This window comes from Leopardus geoffroyi, chromosome D2 (genome assembly GCF_018350155.1).
Source record: "Leopardus geoffroyi isolate Oge1 chromosome D2, O.geoffroyi_Oge1_pat1.0, whole genome shotgun sequence".
Lineage (NCBI taxonomy): Eukaryota > Metazoa > Chordata > Mammalia > Carnivora > Felidae > Leopardus > Leopardus geoffroyi.
In genome coordinates this window covers 6,739,414-6,759,154 of record NC_059334.1, presented here as the reverse complement: position 1 = coordinate 6,759,154, position 19,741 = coordinate 6,739,414, and the positions used below count along the sequence as shown (strand labels likewise).

The 19,741-nt window shown below is 46.9% G+C and overlaps 1 protein-coding gene across 10 annotated transcripts in view; it reads left to right on the top strand.

Annotated features, from left to right (window-relative positions):
• Window positions 1–19,741, top strand: part of SGMS1 (sphingomyelin synthase 1) — a 293,110-nt gene that overhangs the window by 230,124 nt on the left and 43,245 nt on the right. The window contains exon 1 of one of the 10 annotated variants that reach the window (XM_045439424.1): window positions 14,445–14,661. The exons of the other annotated variants lie outside the window; for them this stretch is intronic. The gene's annotated coding sequence lies outside the window, so the exon portion shown is untranslated. Of the gene's footprint in view, window positions 1–14,444; window positions 14,662–19,741 lie in introns of those variants that run through there. 10 annotated transcript variants of the gene reach the window in all.

Here is a 19,741-nt window from a genome sequence, read left to right as displayed (position 1 = left end):
TAACTGCACTAAGGTTATCTAAGTTAACAAGGCAGAGCTGGGCAAAGGGCATTCCTCAGTTTTCTGTAGTATTATTGCAGCTTTTCTGCAAATTTGAAATTACTTCAAAATGAATGGCCAAAAAAAAATTTTTTTTTTAACCACCTCAGATCGACATTATTTATCCTCATTTAAGAGATGACGACACAAGGAGCTTGGACGTTGGGGCGACTCACCCCAGATCACACACATGGCGGTCGTTGTTCGTGACGCTAGGAGAGAGGATTCGAACCCAGTCTTGGAAATTGCAGAGCCCACTTGAACCCCTAGGCCTGTGGCTGCCTCGTGTTCAAGTGTGTGTGCTCCGGAAACAGCAGCCCTGACCAGACTGTGCTGCAGTCACTCAGGCTTTCTATCGACAGAAAGAGTGCCTTTGTGCCTGTTGGGAAAAGCCGTGCATGTTAATAATAGAAAATTTTATATATATATATATAATATGTATATGTATAATACATATATAATATATATATTATACATAGTATATATAATATATTTGTAATATGTAAATATTTATATAATTTATTTATTTGTATATATTTATATATAATATAATACATAAGTATATAATATATATTTATATATATTGGACATATATATAAATATATATTTATATATAATATATAAGTATATAATATTTATATATAATATATATAAAACATATATATATACATATATATTATATATATATATATATATATATATATATATAGTGTGTGTGTGTGTGTGAAGCAGTATTAAGAGAACTTTGTATTTAAGGCAATTAAAAAAAATCACTGAAATAGTCCAAGTCAAAGTTACATAGATGTTTACCAAGGAAAAGGGAAACTATTCATTATAAAGCTGTTGAAATGGTTTTCACATCATTTCTACATCCTGCGTCTCCAAACTGCAAATACCCAGTTTCGGTCTCTTCTTGCCGCCCTCTCAAACTTTTCTCTATAAATACGGGACGCCTGGGTGGCTCAGTCGGTTGAGCCGCCGACTTCAGCTCAGGTCATGATCTCGCGGCCCGTGAGTTCGAGCCCCGCGTCGGGCTGTGTGCTGACAGCTCGGAGCCTGGAGCCTGTTTCAGATTCTGTGTCTCCCTCTCTCTGACCCTCCCCCGTTCATGCTCTGTCTCTCCCTGTCTCAAAAATAATAAATAAAACGTTAAAAAAAATTAAAAAAAAATACGGGTGGCCCAGTTACACCAGTGAAGCTTATACTGTTTAATTCACAAGATACAAGAAGAGGAAGGGCAACTACGTGGCTCAGTCCGTTGAGTGTCGGACTCTTGGTTTCAGCTCAGGTCATGATCTCACCGTCCGTGGGTCCGAGCCCTGTGTGAGGCTCTACAGTGACAGTGGGAGCCTGCTTGGGATTCTTTTTCCCTCTCTCTCTGCCCCTCCCCTACTGTGTTTTGCTTCATTAAAAAATTGATAGTTTGAAAATACATGTTTGGAAAAAAAACAGCATTGTTTCAAAACTTCAATCAGAAGATGAGGATACAAGTTTGAAAGAAAATCCTGGATAATTTTTTTTAAGTTTATTTATTTTTGAGAGAGAGAGGCAAGAGAGCATGAGTGGGGGAGGGGCAGAGAGAGAGAGAGAGAGAGAGAATCCCATGCAGGTTCCGCACTGCCAGCACACAGCTCGACACGGGGCTCGAACTCAGGAACCCTGAGATCATGACCTGAGCCAAAACCAAGAGTTGGGACGTCTAACCAACTCAGCCACCCAGGTGCCCTGATCCTGGATAAATTTTTTAAATTCTGATAAAATAGAATTGCAATGGAAGTGTTTTTAAGCTTTAAAAGAAAAGAATCATTTGCTTTGTTCATCTCAAATACGTAAGTGATAAATTCTGGATAATTCCTTGATGTAATAATAGGATTAAAACTGTTGTACAAGAATCTAACCTGAAATCACTTTCTCAGCCTCCATGGCCTGGCCTGTAAAATAGGGGTACAGTAAACTTCCCCAAAATATTTGCTGAGAGAATTAGATAATTTTATAGCTTATAAAGTACCTGCAAATAAAAAATGTAAGATTCATTTTTCTGGTTTTTTTTTTTTTCCCTAAAAAATCTCTTCCTTCTTTCTAAGAACCCATTATACTTTGAGTGTAACTCCTGCGGAAGTTAATAACCTTCTAAAGACTTTGACCTTTGCTGTTTTGATTTCCACGTGTTAGGTGTCTCACAGAAGCGTAGAGGACAAGTTGCTATTTGCTGAGGCCGCATCAGCCAGCGTGCCGTGGCGCCGTTTTTCACAGCATGTGATTCCTGTGGCCCTGTGATAGAGCTAGCAGGCCACAGAACGAAGCCCAGGGACAGGCCTAGGGGTTTCATGAGACCAGAACCCTTTCAGCGGCTGGTTTTGAGAGGAGCTATAAGTGAGATGCGTCTGCTGGGTTCAGTCAGTCTGTCAGTTCCCTGCGTCTCCTCTCCAAGTTGCTGGGATTTTTGGTGTGAGTAGGGTGACAGGTGGAATGTGTGTGTTGAGGAAGGCATCCACCTTTCATTAAAAAAATTTTTAATGTCTATTTATTTTTGAGAGAGAGAGAGAGAGAGAGAGAGAGAGAGAGAGAGACAGAGTGTGAGCAGGGAAGGGGCAGAGAGAGAGGGAGACACAGAATCTGAAGCAGGCTCCAGGCTCTGAGCTGTCAGCACAGAGCCCGACGCGGGGCTCGAACTCACGAACTGTGAGACCATGACCTGAGCCGAAGCCAGACACTTGACCGACCGAGCTACCCAGATGCCCTGGGCATCCACCTTTAAAACAGCTATTTAGGGGCACCTGGGTGGCTCAGTCAGTGATCCCAGGTCATGATCTCAAGGTTTGTGAGTTCGAGCCCCGAGTCGGGCTCGTAGCTGTCCGTACAAAGCCCACTTCGGATCCCCTGTCCCCCTCTCCCTGCCTGTCCCCTGCTTGAGTGCTCTCAAAAATAAATAAAACGTTAAAAAAAATAATAAAGAAAACAGATACTCTTTTTTATAGCCTTTTACTTATTCGAAGAATAATAGGTACTCGTGATACTACGTTTTGAGCTCTGAGAAGATACGTAGAATCATTAAGTCACCGGGGGTAACTGTCATCAGTTTGGTATGTGGACCTAAATTCTGATTTTCTGTGCGTGTGTATCGTGTCTGTATGATGCAGATATCACAAAAGTGTGATCCTGCCATACATGGACTGTGCTTGCTTAAAATTGGCAGTGTAGACCATCCAGGTATTTCTCCGTATCCTGGAACACTCTCCAAGAAGATAGCACGTAACGGTGTGGAAATGCGCATAAGGGTGCTTACCGATGCGCTCGGTCAGTTTCTTGTTGTTCACGGAGCCTCTTTTCCCCAGAGACAGGCTGGTGCCATCTGAAACCCACAGCTCAAAACCAACTAAATAGAATCTTAGCCCTGAACTCCTAAGCTTCCTACCGTGTAAGCGTTGCCTAATACAAAGGTAGGTGTACGTATACCTAACAGAATCTAACAATCTGATTTTATCTGCTAGTTTTACCTTCAGGGGGACCAGAGAATTTAAAAACGGGAGGTCTGTCATCTACCCTTGTGCGGCTCGACTCTGGGATGGGATGGGGGGCCTGCCAGGGGCCGGGACCGGGGCTGCTTGGTTTTGTTCACTTTCCTTCTGACCACAGCCGCCACTGCCAGCAATGTCGGGTGGGTTTCTGAAGACACAGGGGACCGGGGGCTGCAGGGAAGGTGCAGTCTAGGGCTGCCTGGCCTGGGCAGCTGTTTCCAGATGGACATTTATGTTTTATTATTTTTTTTTAATGTTGATTTAGTTTTTGAGAAAGAGAGCAGGGGAGGGGCAGAGAAAGAGGGAGACAGAAAATCCCAAGCAGGCTCCTCGCTTTCAGCTCAGAGCCCGAATCAGGGCTCGACCCCACAAACCATGAGATCGTGGACCCAAGCTGAAACCAGGAATCGGACGCTTAACCAACTGAGCCATGCATGCACCCCTGGCGTTTATATTCTAAAAGACAAACGTTAATGCTAGACTTGAGAATTCTTTAGCAGTGTTTTCTTCCCTCTTCTCTTTCTCCTTTTCCTCTCACACTCTTTGTAATCTTTATTTTTTTTTAAAGCACAGAGTGGTACATGGTTACCGCCTATAGATCATGTGTAAGCTGGCGACATTTCCTCACGCACTCCCAGTTCCCACCCTGTTATCCCATCGCCTCTGTATTGTACACAGTTGCAGACTTGGAATGCTTACGCACACATATATACATGCATACGGCAAAATACCTGCATTTTACAATGAAAATCGTGTGTGTTTCTGTATCACAGCCTTGTTGGTATCTGCAGATAATGCCTCATTCCGTCAGATGATTGCCTGATGTTATGTTGTGAGGAGGCACCGCATTGACTTACCCAGATCGCGACGAAGGATGTCTAGATGCTTCTGCGGTATAAACAGGGCTGCAGTGAATGTTCTTGAACGTCCATCTTGACTCGTGAATATGTCTATAAGGCAGATTCTTAGAAATGGAGTTTCTGGGACGTGAAGTAAGTTGTAGATTTTGGTAAATCATGTCACATTGCCTTACGTAAAGGCTAGGACAGTCTTAACTCCTTTCCGTCTAATTATTTCTGCTTGTGTTGAATCTCACACACATTATTTGTGTTTGTCTCCTGTCCCACACTTTTGGTACGCTTCGTTCCATTTATCCCACCTGTCGCGTTCTCTGTGAGACCCTTCCCAGATCTTCGGTTCTCACTGTCAGGGATACACGGCACTTGAAGAATGGAGGCTCAGTACGGTCATGACGTCCAGAAACCAAAACCTTAGTCATTTTGGAAATGATAAAGTCAGCCCCAAGTTCAGTGCATTACTCTGCGTCTGTTGTGGATACTGGTCTGATGTTCCTTAATGATGGGTAATAGCCATCAGGTGGGAACTGCAGTATTAATTAGGAGGCGCGATGTGCTGGATAACTAGTAACCATTAGTTCTGCCTAGTCATTCATTCATTCACTCATTCATTCATCCATTCATTCATCCATCCATCCAGCCAGCCATCCAGCCATCCATCCAGCGAGTATTTACTAGGAGACTGTGCTGTGTGAGGTGCCCCACTGGTCCCTGAACGGTTGAGACTTTCCTACACGTATGGGGTGCTTCTGAGTAAGAGTTTCTGACTAGGGCACGAGTGTCCCCGAACACTGGGGGTCTCACGCCTGAGGGGATTGGCTCTGACGGTGGGGGGCACGGGGCGGGGGGGGGGGGTGGGCAGAGTGCCTGCTCAGGGTCTGTGCCCGTGCGCTCGGCAGCGTGGAGCACACTTCACAGAACTGAAGAAGGCGCACAGGAGGGGGAGGGAGGCAAATAGGAGGCTTGGGGACAGTGTAACTTACTTAGGAGTGTGGTGTGTGTGTTCCTGTGGCTCGCAGGGTGCCCGGGACAGTGCTCACTGCTAGTATGTACTTCATAAATGTTTGGCTTTATTTTGATTAACCAATTTGGCTTTTAGGGATACGTATAATTTTTTAGTCCTTAGCGCTTCAGTGCTGGCTCTGTTTATATCCAGAAGAAAGGCTCGTTAGGATTATAAATAGAAGCTGAATTTGAGCTGTGTCCTAAGGGGAGTTGACGTGCCTGCCGCCCTGCCAAAGCGCTCTGGTAATCTGCTCTCTGAGTGCTGATCAACAGGTTCCTTTAGTGAGCAGGTGTCTGTGTAACACGTCCCGGGGTCGGTCTGGGCAAGCACGACTTATTTTAGGTACAAGGGCCTTTTATCACGCGTGTAGCTTGACCACGGTAGCCTAGGCGTGGAGCATGCTCGAGGTACGGTATAGACACGCGTATGGGACCGCCTGGGTTATTTTATGGTAAGAATGCAGTTCTCAGAAACGATTTCGAACGCTGTTGTGGGCCTTTCAAGGTGCTAAATCGTACCCTCCTTATTGAGAGATCCTTTTCCCCCAGAGGTAGTGTTGTGGTTGCTGTTCTTAAGTCATTCTCCAGTTTTGATCTTCGTGATTGGTGTTTTGTTCTTCTACAGATTAAATCCGTATTTTCCCTCGCTCCTTGTTTCTCTTTTAAACTTGAAATAACCCGTGACATTTGGAAGCGAAATTGTTTGAGCTCACCGTTTGCATCTTCAGATCATGTGACAAGATTTTGAAATGCTTTTCATGAGCCAGGCCACCTCCTCAGGTTATGATAACGCAGTGTTCTCCTTGTACGTGAAACTGACGTGTGCGCAAGCGGCTCAGTTGTTAACGCGTACAGAAGTGTGAAGACGGAAAAGAAAACGTGAGCACTGCCTGACTTGGGCACTTAAAAAACACAGCTCAGTGGCCAGGCCCTGCTGGGTAATGATGATGGGGGGCCCTGCTCAGGTGTGCCCGATTCTCTGGGACTGTTCAGCCGCCGCTGCAGACTGATGAGCGGTCTGTCTGTGAAGAATCCAGAAGCTCTCGGGGCGCCTGGGTGGCGCAGTCGGTTAAGTGTCCGACTTCAGCCAGGTCACGATCTCGCGGTCCGTGAGTTCGAGCCCCATGTCAGGCTCTGGGCTGATGGCTCAGAGCCTGGAGCCTGTTTCCGGTTCTGGTCTCCCTCCCTCTCTGCCCCTCCCCTGTTCATGCTCTGTCTCTCTCTGTCCCAAAAATAAATAAACGTTGAAAAAAAAAATTTTTTTAAAGAATCCAGAAGCTCTCATACTTCGGAGCTGTTGGGAAACACGAGTAAGCCCTCCTCTTTAGGCTGTACTATGCACCGTGGTACTCACACACACCTGATCGAACTTACTACTGAGGACGATCTCGGTAACTTTGAAAAATGTAAGGGCAGGGGCACCTGGGTGGCTCAGTTGGTTAAGCGTCTGACTTCGGCTCAGGTCATGATCTCACAGTTTGTGAGTTCGAGCCCCGCGTCGGGCTCTGTGCCGACAGCTCAGAGCCTGCAGCCTGCTTCACATTCTGTGTCTCCCTCTCTCTCTCTCTCTCTCTCTGCCCCTTTCCTGCTCATGCTGTGTCTCTCTCTGTCTCAAAAATAAATAAACATTAAAAAAAAAAAGAAAAACGTAAGGGCTTAATTTGAGGTGCAGAAGGATGGTGTTTATAATTTGGAGGGAAAACCCGGGTATTTTTTTACTTTAATTCATTGTGTAAATATGAAGAGGGAACTTTCCTTTGAATACTTCTCTGGTTTGGGGATTGTAGCCTTGACACATCATTTTCTCTTTGCTTTGCCTGTGGCAAAGAGGGAAAATGGAGAAGCCTCTCTGAACGTCCTTTTTTAGGCATAGCAATTGGACGGCCGATTCCTTTTATGTGTTTAAGCAAGGAAGTGCTTAAGCCAGAACAGCTCAGCGTTTTCTTCTCCTACTAAAGTAAGTCTATCAGGAAGAAGGTGTAGGATCAAAAGACATGTTTTCCTGTTTGAGTATCCTAGATGTATTTCTTTTCAAGAGATCACTTATTCTTTAATGAATTTTTTGATGATGTAGTTTATGGATTTATTCTCTTCTTATAGGTGGGAGGAAATGAGTTTCAAAGAGAATAATCTGTTTATTCTCCCACTGGGAAGAATCTGGATTTAAGACCTATGCTCTCAGGGGCACCTGGGTGGCTCAGTCAGTTAAGCGTCCGACTTCAGCTCAGGTCATGATCTCATGGTTCGTGGTTTCGAGTCCCATGTCAGGCTCTGTGCTGACAGCTCGGAGCCTGGAGCTGCTTCGAATTCTGTGTCTCCCCCCCCCCCCCTCAAATAAATGAACACTTAAAAAAATATAGTCAGCTGTCTTCCTTAGCCGCTATTTCTTTTTTCACCAGTGGAATAAGTATTTATACCGAGTGCCTATGATGTACGGAGCACTGTGCTAGCTCCTGGGAATGCAGTAATGAAAAAACACGACAGGGACCTTCCTTTGAGGAACTTGCATCCCGGTAGGACACAGAGACGCTCAGTAAGTGAGATGATGTAGGTAAGAGGATGGCCACAGGACGGACGCTTGTCTGAAGAGGTGCCGTCAGAGTGAAGAAATAGGGTGAAAGTGCCCCAGGCAGCAGTGACTGCTTGTTCAAAGGCCCTGCGGCAGTTGGCGACTAGAAGCAGACCGGAGTAATTGAAGCATACAAAGTGTGCCGTGGCGGCTCTTGGCCATGCGAAGGCAGGAAGGGTCTGGAAAGCTACGTAACGATTAAGCGCGGGAAGCGTTGCAGGATTTCCAAGAGGGGAACCGTCCTTGAAGAAGCTCTCCTAGGCGCCTTATGGAGACCGCTTGGGGTGGGCGGGTTGAGGCCGGGGCCGCAGTTCAAACGAGATGTGTTATTGTGCCTCGGTGGTTGCTCGGAAAGAAGAAGGAAGCGGGTTCACGGTCCGCTGCCAGAAGCTGGAGGTGCTGGTTGTTGGTTTTGTTGTTGTTTTGTTGTTTTGGTTTTAATTAGGGTTCTTCCTCATCTTTGGCAGGGCAATGGCTGTAACTGTTTAACTGGTGAGATTGGATTTTTTTTTTCCTCCCCATTTGTTGGTTGGTTTTGTGTGTGTGTGTGTGTGTGTGTGTGTGTGTGTGTGTGTGTGTGTGTGATTGGCCTGCTTGTAATCTTTGTTTAAAGTCTTTCCCTTTAACTGATTTTTCGATAGTTCCTTGTATTTGTGATCTGCGACAGGTTAGAAAAACATCTTGCCCGGTGTTTTCATTTATGAAGTAGTTTGGTATCTTTATGGTTGTTTGTTTAAGTCTGTGGTTCCTACCCTTGGCGTGATATTTGTGTTTATGGTAGAAACTTCATGAATACACGTGAAGCCGAGAGAACACTTTACATGTGATCCACTTTGAACTTACTTCACTCTACACTACAGAGTGATAGATGTTCGAAGCCGTTTGAGAGCAAAGAATGTGTTTCAACAGAGAACAAGCTGGTGGTTGACGGAGGGAAGCAGGTGGGGGATGGACAGATGGGTGAAGGGGAGAGGGAGACACTTCAGTGACGGGACGAGTCCATCCTGGGGATGAAGGGCTCAGCACAGGGAATACAGTCACTGGTGCTGTGATGGCGTCGAATGGTAAGGACAGCAGCCACGCTTGTGGTGAGCACGTCATAACGAACAGGGAAGTCAGACCACTGTGGGCCACACCTGCCACTAACAATGCCACACTGTGTGTTAGCCGTGCTCAAAATGTCTGTTTAGAAAGAACGGATTTCAGGGGCGCCTGGATGGCTCAGTCGGTTAAGCATCCGACTTCGGCTGAGGCCGTGATCTTGCAGTTTGTGAGTTTGAGCCCCATGTCAAGCCCTGTGCTGACAGCTCAGAGCCTGGAGGCTGCTTCGGATTCTATGTGCCCCCCCCCCCAAAAAAATAAATACTAAAAAATTTTTTAAAAAAGAATGTATTTCACCACACGAACAGTAGCCATAGCTGTGTTTGTTCAGATCTCCTATTTTTTTTTTCATCATGGCTTTTGCTAATTTTACAATTTACATAATTTTACACAGTTTCTACAATTCGCCTGTCCATCATTGATTTGGTTCACCATTTGCAGGGTTCTAATTTTGTTGCATTAAGTTATGGTAGCCAGAGAATAAAACTTAGGAAGTTTTTTATATAAAGCAAGGGTACATGCTTAAGTATCTTAGGTGAGATGGCAGGCTAGCTCTGACTTGAAGTGTGGTCACCTAGAAGCCAGGAATCGGCCATGTTGCTGATGGTAGGGTCTCTAGATGCACATTAGAATCAGATGGAAGGAGCATCGGTTGTGGCCCGAGGTTCTAGTTCCTACTGGCTCTGGTACCTGCTTGGACTGCTGAGGCGCGGATCTCTATTGGAGGAGGTCTCCAAAATCCTTTGCAGCTGGGGAAGGGCGAGGGGAGGAGTGCGTGATTTTTGCGGACCCTCTGCTGCCCCCTTGTGGTGCTCGGCCTCGGTGCAAAGCTGGAGCTTCAGGCTTTTTCCAGACAAGCCCGCCTCAGTGCCCGCCAGTTTGATGGACGGGGATCGTCCCTTATGTGCAGCTGAACTTTGTGCTGTTGACCACTGGTTAATTAATGAAGGAGCACAGCGCTTAGTATCGTGTATAGAGAGACGTTAAATCACCACGTTGTACACCTGAAACTAATGTAACATTGTGCGTCAACTGCAGGCAAATTAAAAAAAAAAATTGGGGGAGGGGGTGCCTGGGTGGCTCAGTCAGTTAAACGTCTCACTTCGGCTCAGGTCATGATCTCACGGCTCGTGAGTTCGAGCCCCACATCGGGCTCTGTGCTGACGGCTCGGAGCCTGGAGCCTGCTTCCGATTCTGTGTCTCCCTCTTTCTCCGCCTTTCCCCTCCTCATGCTCTGTCCCTCAAAGGTAAAAAGTTTTTAACTTAAAAAAAAAAATGAAGAAACCCAGTGAATGTGGGCCCCAGAAGTTTAAGAAGTTATCAGGTAGTTAGAACCCAGATCATGGCCGGTGGCTGGCAAGAAGCTGATGTTGGATACTCATTTTATAACAGTTCTTATAATAGCTGTCAGGGTGCGGGCGGGGGCGGGGGGAGTGCTTAATGCGTCTATTTTGAGTGTGGATACAAAGGTAGAGGAGAGCTCCACTAGCTTTTTGGAAGCAAGCCTTCATGGCAAAGGCTGCCCAGAGGATGCCCATGTAAGTGCCATCCACTTAGAATCCACCCTCGGGACGCTCTCTAGTCTGAAAAGAGTTTGCGCGCATCTAGCTGTCCACGCAAGTATTAGAAATTTATTTTGGGACATAGACTTGAACTTGATTTCTCCTCTCTGGGCCTGTGAGTTGTTGCTAATTTGGGAACATGGTGTTGTTCCCCCGGTCATGTTCCCTAAATTAGCTTTCCTTTTACCTCAGTGAGTTACATTTATTTCTGTAGGTGTAAGTTGAGAAGAGATGGGGTAGGCTTTTTCTCACTGAAATGGAAGTGTTCCATTCCATTAGAATTACGTGGTATTTCTAATCCTCGGGGGACTGGCAAAAAAACCTTCACTGCAGATGAGACTTTTTTATTTTATAGTAATCAGGAAACCGTCTTCTGTCATTTCTGCCTGCTTTCAGTCTGTTACCAACACTAGGCAGTCCCCAGTTGGAACACCAAAAGTATACTTTAAATTAGCTGCATCTTAGTGTTCTGTGTGGTGGTTTGGGCCCCAGTGGGTCTTCCAAAGCCCACAGATGGTTAAAAATGACCATGCTTTTGAGGAAAATCGTCAGCACACTTCTAACTAAAAATCTCTAACTGCTTCTGGGCCACAGAAGCGTTCAGGGGGGCGGGGGGAGGGGAAGCAGTGTAGAAACTGAAATCTTAAGCCTTCCAGGACATTTTGATGGTATATGAGACAAGGGGAAAATATATTTGAAATGTGAACTCCACAGATCTGGGGGGACATGGTCCCTGTCTGTAAAATGCATCCATACTTTACAGTACTGTTATTCTGGGGGTTCGTATTAAAGAGACACCATTGCCTGTTAACAGCAGCGTGGCTGAAAGTCACGCAATAACTCCAGGTCTAGATATCGCAGGGAGGGAAGCAATAACCTTTTCTTGTAGCCATCTCACACTCTCTGGCTGGGGTCCGATAATTGAGACTTGACAAAAGACAGATGAGCCAGAGAAAAAGCCCAGCGAGCTGACCAAGGTGATGAGGCGCTCGAAGGAACGGGAGGAACTTGGGTCGATACAGCATCTCGACAAGAAGAACAGTAAAGTTTCTTAGTGAAGGCAAGACCAGGGCTGAAGGACGTGGGTCTTCTCTCGGGCAGCAGCAAAGGCGGGCAAGGTCTGTCCTCTGGATTCTCTGGGCGGAGGCTGAGGTGCTCTCCTGGCTCCCCTTCTGCTGTTCCAGGTAGAGAGGCGGGGGCGACCTTGACAAATTCATGTGCAGCTTGTGGGCAGGCGGGGAAGGGCAGAGCGCCTTTCTTGTGTCCGCCTCCCCTCGATGGCCTTCACCTGACAGCAGGCCTCTGTCAAGGTAGCCCATCTCGGGGCGGTGCATTCTGCTGTCTCCACACCCCGAGTCTGCCTTGGGTCTTCTGGCCGGTGACCGGCAGGCGGGCAGAGCGTCCTTCAAGATGTCGCCTCCCGTTTTCCTTCCACGTGACCTGTTAACCGAACCGTGATAACAGGAACGTATATTCTCAGCTTTTAAGGCCACTTGGGGAACGCTTTCACCCCTGGCCACTCCTGTCCCCCTCGGTTCTGAGAAATCCCTTCTCTCCCACATACGAAACTCCCTGGATTCTGTTTTTCATGTTTTTACCTTTGCTCTCAGTTTTCCATCTCTGTCTTCTTCCACGGAGAGATTTTTTTTTTTTCCCAACTGAATATGTTGTGCTGTTTTCATGTTTACCGTGAGTTCATTCACAAACGGCTTTCCTTTTAAGATTCTCCGACCAGTGCTCGCTTCGGCAGCACATATACTAAGGTTCTCCGACTGCCTTTCCGCGCGTGGCCCATTCTGTTCGCGGCGTCTGTCTGAGGTTGTGAATACTCGTTTTTCTCCACATTTGGAATTCCCTACTTAGTGGGTGTTCCGCGCCCTGTTTTGTTTTAGTCTCTGGCTTTTCTGTGTATTGGAGAATTTCTTCAGATGTCTGTTACCTTTCATTTGGCCATTCGAATTGTAAGGGAAGCACCAGAGATGCTGTTCCAGCCGCGCCCTTCACTCCTCTTGTTTTGTGCGGACTTCAGTGCCAGACGGTCCGGGTCCTTTTCTCTTCCAGTGTCTGGGGTTCGGGAAGCCTTGGGTCTTCCTCTGCCGGGACGTGTTCAGCCTGGCAGCCGGCGTCGGGGGCTGTAAGGAGGCGAGGGGCCGGGGCAGGTGTGACGTCGCATCTGTGTGCATGTGCTTTCCTTAGTCCCTGTTTTCCTGTGATGCCCCTGCTCTTAACGGCGCGGGTGCCCCCCTTCCGCGGAAGACACGTGCAGGCTCCCCAGCTGCGGGGAGAGGCAGGGGCAGCTTCCTAAATGGTCTTCTAACCAGTCCTTCTATCTTGAGTCCCGCCCCCCCCCCCCCCCCCCCCCATCCTACAAGGCACCTGTGCCAACGAGCTTCTCACCCTCCTGGCTTCTCTTCCAGAAATCACACTGCTTCTCATCCTTCCTTCCCGGGGGCTGGGGCTCTGCTTCCTTGGCTCCTCCCATCTGTTCCCAGCCGGCCACCTGCTTCCCCGCCCCCTCGGCACTTCTCCGGCCACCCGCTTCTTCACCTACCCTCTCTGCTCTTCTCCTCGCCTTTCCTGTTCCTTCTTTTTGAAAAACCAGGAGAGCTTGAAGAGGCCCTGGAAACGAACACATAATCACTCAGACACCTATCCTGAAATGCGATTCCTCTCTTGATCGACTGGACTTCGTTTTCCGTCTCCCCTGCTAGACTGTATGGATGCTGGAGGACTGCGCTTGGGGCTTTGAAAAAACCTGTCCGTTGCCTTTAAACCAATACACCTTAGATGTTTGCCCATTTCTCTTCCTTTCACGAGCCCGTGTAGCTCTTGTTCTCCCCGCTTTCCTCCGGGGGCATCTGCTGGGCACAGGCCCAGGGGAGAACCTGGGACTTTCTCATAACTTCTTTAAACACACCTGTCTTGGGGCGCCTGGGTGGCGCAGTCGGTTAAGCGTCCGACTTCAGCTCAGGTCACGATCTCACGGTCCGTGAGTTCGAGCCCCGCGTCGGGCTCTGGGCTGATGGCTCAGAGCCTGGAGCCTGTTTCTGATTCTGTGTCTCCCTCTCTCTCTGCCCCTCCCCCGTTCATGCTGTGTCTCTCTCTGTCTCAAAAATAAATAAACGTTAAAAAAAAAATTAAAAAAAAATAAATAAACACACCTGTCTTTTCTTTTTCTCCTCTTACTGTTTCATTGAGGTTTCAACTTTCATTTACCTCTTTTGTATACTCACTTCACAGCCTCTTCAAACTTACTTTATTTTCTCAAGGTCGTGGTTTGGCAAACTTCCTGTTTGTCACACCTGCCAAATTTCTCCCTCATGGTGGATTATTTCCTTGTGTGATTTATAATTTTCAGTTCTCGTTCATCCTCAGCTAAGAGCACTTCTTCCGTGGGAATCCTGTGAACTCTTGCCTTCTGAAAGGGCTCGAAGGGGTTGTTCTGTGTTAACTTCTCGTGTGTGTATTTGCATCGATTTCTTGGCTTGGGACCCACACTGCACAGGTCATGTGAGTTCAAAGTCCGCATCATCGGGTACTAATTTCACGGGCCCACTTTTTGTCGTCTTAGAGGGATTCTTGTTTAATTCAAGGGTCTTAGTTCAGTCTTAGTTCCATTTGCCTGCCTGGATCTGGCCTCAGGCCGTGTCGTCTGCCCAGGCTTGGGTCTGGAAACCCCAGCCCCTGGCCGTTAGGGTCCAAGGCTGGCATCCCTCTGGGCTGCTGTGCTGGCTCATATCTTCCCTACCCACATGAGCATGGGTGTAGCCCCCGTCCTCTGCCTATAGGGAAAGGCTGTCAGGTGGAGACACAGGCTGTGTCGTGGAAGGCCATGGCGGAGGCTCAGGAATGTGAACATCGTCCAGGCAGCTGTAGGAGCCCCCAGAGGCCTCCAGCGTCCGGTGAGGAGATCGCCCTGCACACCACACAGAGGCCCGTCTGACGGCAGCATGGCGGTGGCTGCCGTGGAGTCAGACTGCAGGCAGAAACCAAAGTGGAAGCAAACAGAGGTAAGGAGAGGGGAGCCTTTCCCCGGCTTCTTGGGGCAGATGCGATCACCGTGCACCTCAGCTGGACGTGAGAGCCGTGCGACTTGGAGACCCTGATTATTTCCCCGCGTGCCTTGAGTGCTGCTACAGGGGTCTGTGTCCAAAGACCATGGATTATCTAGATGAACATTAAATATTCCTGCTGGGGTCGCCTGGGTGGTTCCCGTCGGTTAAGCGTCCGACTTCAGCTCAGGTCGTGATCTCACAGTTCGTGAGTTCGAGCCCCGCGTCGGGCTCTGTGCTATCAGCACAGACCCTGCTTTGGATCCTCTCCCCCGCCCCCCCCGACCCCTCTCTGCCCCTTCCCCACTCGTGTGCTTTCTGTCTCTCTGTCTCTCTCTCTCTCAAAAATAATAAATAAATAAATAAAGTCAGTCAGTAAGTAAGTATAATAGTCCTGCTGGTTTCAGACTCAGGCAGCTTATCAGTTGGGTGGAACTGATCATCTTCAGAGTTTGGTAATTGGGTTCTGACAATGAAACCCCAGGGGGAAACTGCAGTGATTAGCTGTCACTGGAGACCTGCCTGGTTTTCCTTCCTGAAATGACAATAGGGCAGGGTTTCAAACAGTCAGTAGATAGCTGGATGGACGGGTATTGAAAGCCTGGATGACAGAACAGTGGTAATTCTGATGGTTTGTCATTGTTTTCTCTCTGGAATGATGGGAAATCTCTGAGACCAGAACTTCTTTATGCACTTAGGTTCGGATCTGAGCTTTGTCTTTGTTGATGGTTCGGCTCATATCCTGGGACCGTTCTGTTTTGGAAATAGGAGGACTCGGGAACCTAGTTATACACAGGAGGCAAAGAATCCACTTACTTGGAGAAATCTGCAAGCCCACTTCTGATTTTGAAAGAAAGCTAATGTAGGAAGCACGTATTTTTAATTTTACAGTGTAGCCTCCATGTTTAAAAACAATATGCTTGAAGGAAAAACAACCCTTCTCTAAACAGAAGTAATATGTATTTATCAGAGAAATTAGAAGAGAGTGAAAAAAAATTAAGCAGAAACTTAGTTTACAATTTCAACATCCAAAGGTAACAGAAGCTGACATGTACCTTCTAGACTTCTTTTTTTTTAATGTTAATTTATTTTTGAGAGAGAGAGAAAGAGTGAGAGACAAAGTGTGAGCAGGGAAGGTGCAGAGAGAGAGAGGGAGACAAGAATCAGAGGCAGGCTCCAGGTTCTGAGCTGTCAGCACAAAGCCCGACGTGGGGCTCGAACTCACAAACCGCGAGATCATGACCTGAGCCGAAGTCGGTCACTTAACCGACTGAGCCAGCCATGTGCCCCTCGACTTCCTTTCTGTGGACAGTTGTGATACATGTATGTTCACAAAAATGGCTTCATTGTCTTTTGTAACCTGTTTGACAAATCTGCATGTGTGTATCACTACAGCTATAGAAACATCGTCCGGTCTTTAGCGGAGGCTTAATTAGTATTCTGTTGTATGATGCTATATTTAATTCTCCCTGTAGAACTCTTAGGTGGTTTTTAATTTTCGCCACAGTAAGTGATTCTTTGAATTTTCTGGCTGCTGAATGTTTCTGTTCGGCCCTGGAATTACTCACATGAGCTCCTCTTGCTGGCGGTGGGGCTCCCCTGGAAATGGATGACACGCGTGTATTTCATACCATCAGAGAACAGCCACAACCGTGGAACAGCGTATCCAGTTGATTTGGCCGGTTTCTTGTCATGATGTCACTGTCCTGCTCTTGTCAGCCCAGAATCATCTCCTTCCCTCTGGAGCACTGGGGACTGCGACACCAGAATGGGTCCCTTTGGGAGGGGCCTTTTAAAGAGAGGCTGTCGGTGGGTTGTTCTAGGGCAACTGCTGAGAAAGAACTTGTTTCCGATCTGGTGAAATCTAAGTATCGGACTTCCTGAAATAGACAAGGTGTGGAGGAGAGGGAAGGGTGTCCCCACCTGAGGCTCTCCTAGCAGCCTAACTGGGCCACAGGCCCTTTCTTCTCGTCTCTAAGCAAAATCAGGCAGCGTGCACTTAGTTCAAGGAGCCTAAGGGGAGATTTCGTTTGCCAGTCAGAGTTTCACACTGGACTTTTGAACCGTGCGCGGAACAGCAATCTACAATAAAGGACGGTTTGAAGGTTAAGGCATCCAAAGTGATGTAAAATTTCTTCTGCTCTAGACTGAAGTAAACATGTAGGTCCTTCAGCAGAAGCGATACAGTTGTTACCCTAACCATTTTTTTCCTTCGGATAAGTACAGTTGTAAGAATTTTGCCTCTGTAGGTTAGCTCTTTATGTGTTAAATAGCAAAAAACAAAAAACAAAACAAAACAAAACAAACTATAGCTGATTAGATTGGAGAAAAGCATTCAGGAGTTCTCCACCCTGAGTGAGAGAATTGGACACCTGTCTCTTGAGTATTGCAGAGGGCCTGGCCTGTGCTGCTCTAAAAGGTCCGTTGCGGGGGTGGGAGGGAGGGGAGGGTGGGTGATGGGTATTGAGGAGGGCACCTTTTGGGATGAGCACTGGGTGTTGTATGGAAACCAATTTGACAATAAATTTCATGTATTGAAAAAAAAATAAAAAATAAAAAAAAATAAAAGGTCCGTTAGGTTACTGTTGCCTTTTATGGAAAGTTCTAGGGACGTAAAGACCTTTATCTGGACTTGTAGTGTTTACAAAAAGGCGGTTCATGTGTTTCAAGACTGTAATGTTGATTCTTAATTAGTGTTGCTCTTTAGCAAGGCACCCACAGGTAGGTTCGTGTCAAAAGTGTGAGCTGTTACACACTCACCAAATTGTGGTCTCGCACAAAGTTGATTATTTGAGCTAGTAGAGCAAAATCCGTACAGAGCCCGTGTTACTTTTGCTTTTAAGCATTTGATGCAGGAAGCAGGAAGAATGTAGCTCACTATATGCTTGAAGACTAATCCTGCATGCCCTACTTGCTACTGTGATTTGCCATTGGTGGCATTCAGAAACACGTGGAACTTTGCTATACTTTCTTCGCTGACAGGGCAGCGATGTTCGTTCAATCTTGGGCCCACCATGCCTTAAAAAAAATTGTAAAAATTCAATTCAGGGGTACCTGGGTGGCTCAGTTGGTTGAGTGTCTGACTTTGGTTCAGGTCACGATCTCACGATCTCGTGGGTTCAAGCCCTGCGTCGGGCCCTGTGCTGATAACTCAGAACCTGAAACCTGCTTCGGATTCTGTGTCTCGTTCTCTCTCTGCCCCTCCCCTGCTTGCACTCTGCCTCTCTCTCTCTCTCTCTCTCTCTCTCTCTCTCTCTCCCTCTCTCTCTCTCTCAAAAGTAAATAGACATTAAAAAAAATTTTTTTTAATTCAGTTCTTACTTTCATGGCACTTACTTTAATAAGTTCCTTGCAACTTTAAAGGTTAACTGACGTTCAGTAAATAATTTTTTTACATTTTTATGCATTGCTTTATGTTATCCAAAGCACAGTCGTGCACACATTCCTGAAACTAATGCAACAAGCAGATGGAATAAGTCATTCCTCCGCAGGAAACTGAGGCCTTGGGATTGGAGGAAAGTACAGAGTAATTATTAGAACTCAGATTTTTCAGGGGCGCCTGGGCGGCTCAGATGGTTAAACGTCTGACTTCGTCTCAGGTCATGATCTCTCAGTTTGTGGGTTCGAGACCCACGTCGGGCTCTATGCTGACAGCTCGGAGCCTGGAGCCTGCTTCGGATTCTGTGTCTCCCCCTCTCTCTGCCCCTCCCCCGCTCGTTCTCTGTCTTCCTCTCTCTCAAAAAAATGAAAAAACATTAAAAAATTAAAAAGAACTTTGATTTTCTGAGCAATTGTTGTGCACTGCGTTATGCAATGTGTTTTAATTTCTTGAAAACTTGTGTTCATTGTTTAATTCATATCGTAGCTTTTTGTGAACACAACGATGTCTTATTTCTCGACAATACCAGACAATAAGATAATATAGTAGATTCTTTTTGAGCAGAGATAAACCACATACTCATAAATGACTTAGTTCTTTTGTTTGGTTAATGTTTTGTTTTCATTACCAGGCTAATTGCTTTAACTTATTTGTCTGGTTGTAGAGAGCTGGCCTTGATAATGAACTACAAATAGTTTATAGTGTGTTGTGGCACATTATCTGATGGCTTTTATAATTTTAAAGCCTAAAATATCTACTGTAAGAATGGGAGCCGGATTGTGTTAGCAGATTTCTTTTTCGTTTAGTCTGGGTCCGAGAGAAATCTGCTGGATATGGGATCCGTGATGAGTAGGAGGGGTTGTTCCTGCCCTCGATCCTGTAGGACTCCATGATTTTGGTTTATAGACTCTTAGCCTGCCCCTCACACGTGTTCACGTCCGTGAGGTCGTCGAGTACCTGCAGCGGGGGGCCCGGGATGCATGTTGGCTTCCGTCTCGCTGCAGACTAGCTCTGCTCTTCTGCAGGAGAGTTTAGACGCATCACCGCCCCCTGGACTCTGGTTTACTTCCGTCCGAAAATTGCCCATGAACGAGCGTCCCGGCACCTCTTCCCTCTCTCATCTTCCAGTATTTCGGGATATACCGAGTTTATGTCCAGATTTTATTCTCTTTTTACTTTGGAATTCTGAGTACCCAATCTAATGCGTTGAGCTCTGCATTATTTCTGAACATTCTCCCCGTAATGGATCCGGGGCGACTTTTCTGGACGGGGGTAGTAGTTGTTTTCGGAGCTCAGCCCAACGTGCAGTCTTCTGGGTCTAGATGGGAAAACACTTCTCAGAAACGCTGCACCCTATCCTGTCCTGTCCTATCCTGTCCTGTCCTATCCTAAAGTGTGCATGTGGGGTGTCTGGGTGGCTCAGTCGGTTACGCACGGGCTCAGCATTGGCTCAGGTCATGATCTCATGGCTTGTGGGTTTGAGCCCCGCACTAGGCTCTGTGTGGACAGCTCGGAGCCTGGAGCCTGCTTCGGATTCTGCGTCTCCCTCTCTCTCTGCCCCGCCCCCACTCACACTCCGTCTCTCTCTCTCAAAAATAAACATTAAAAAAAAAAAAAAAAAGTGAGCGTGTGAGGCCAGCCACTTTGTCTCCCACGGCT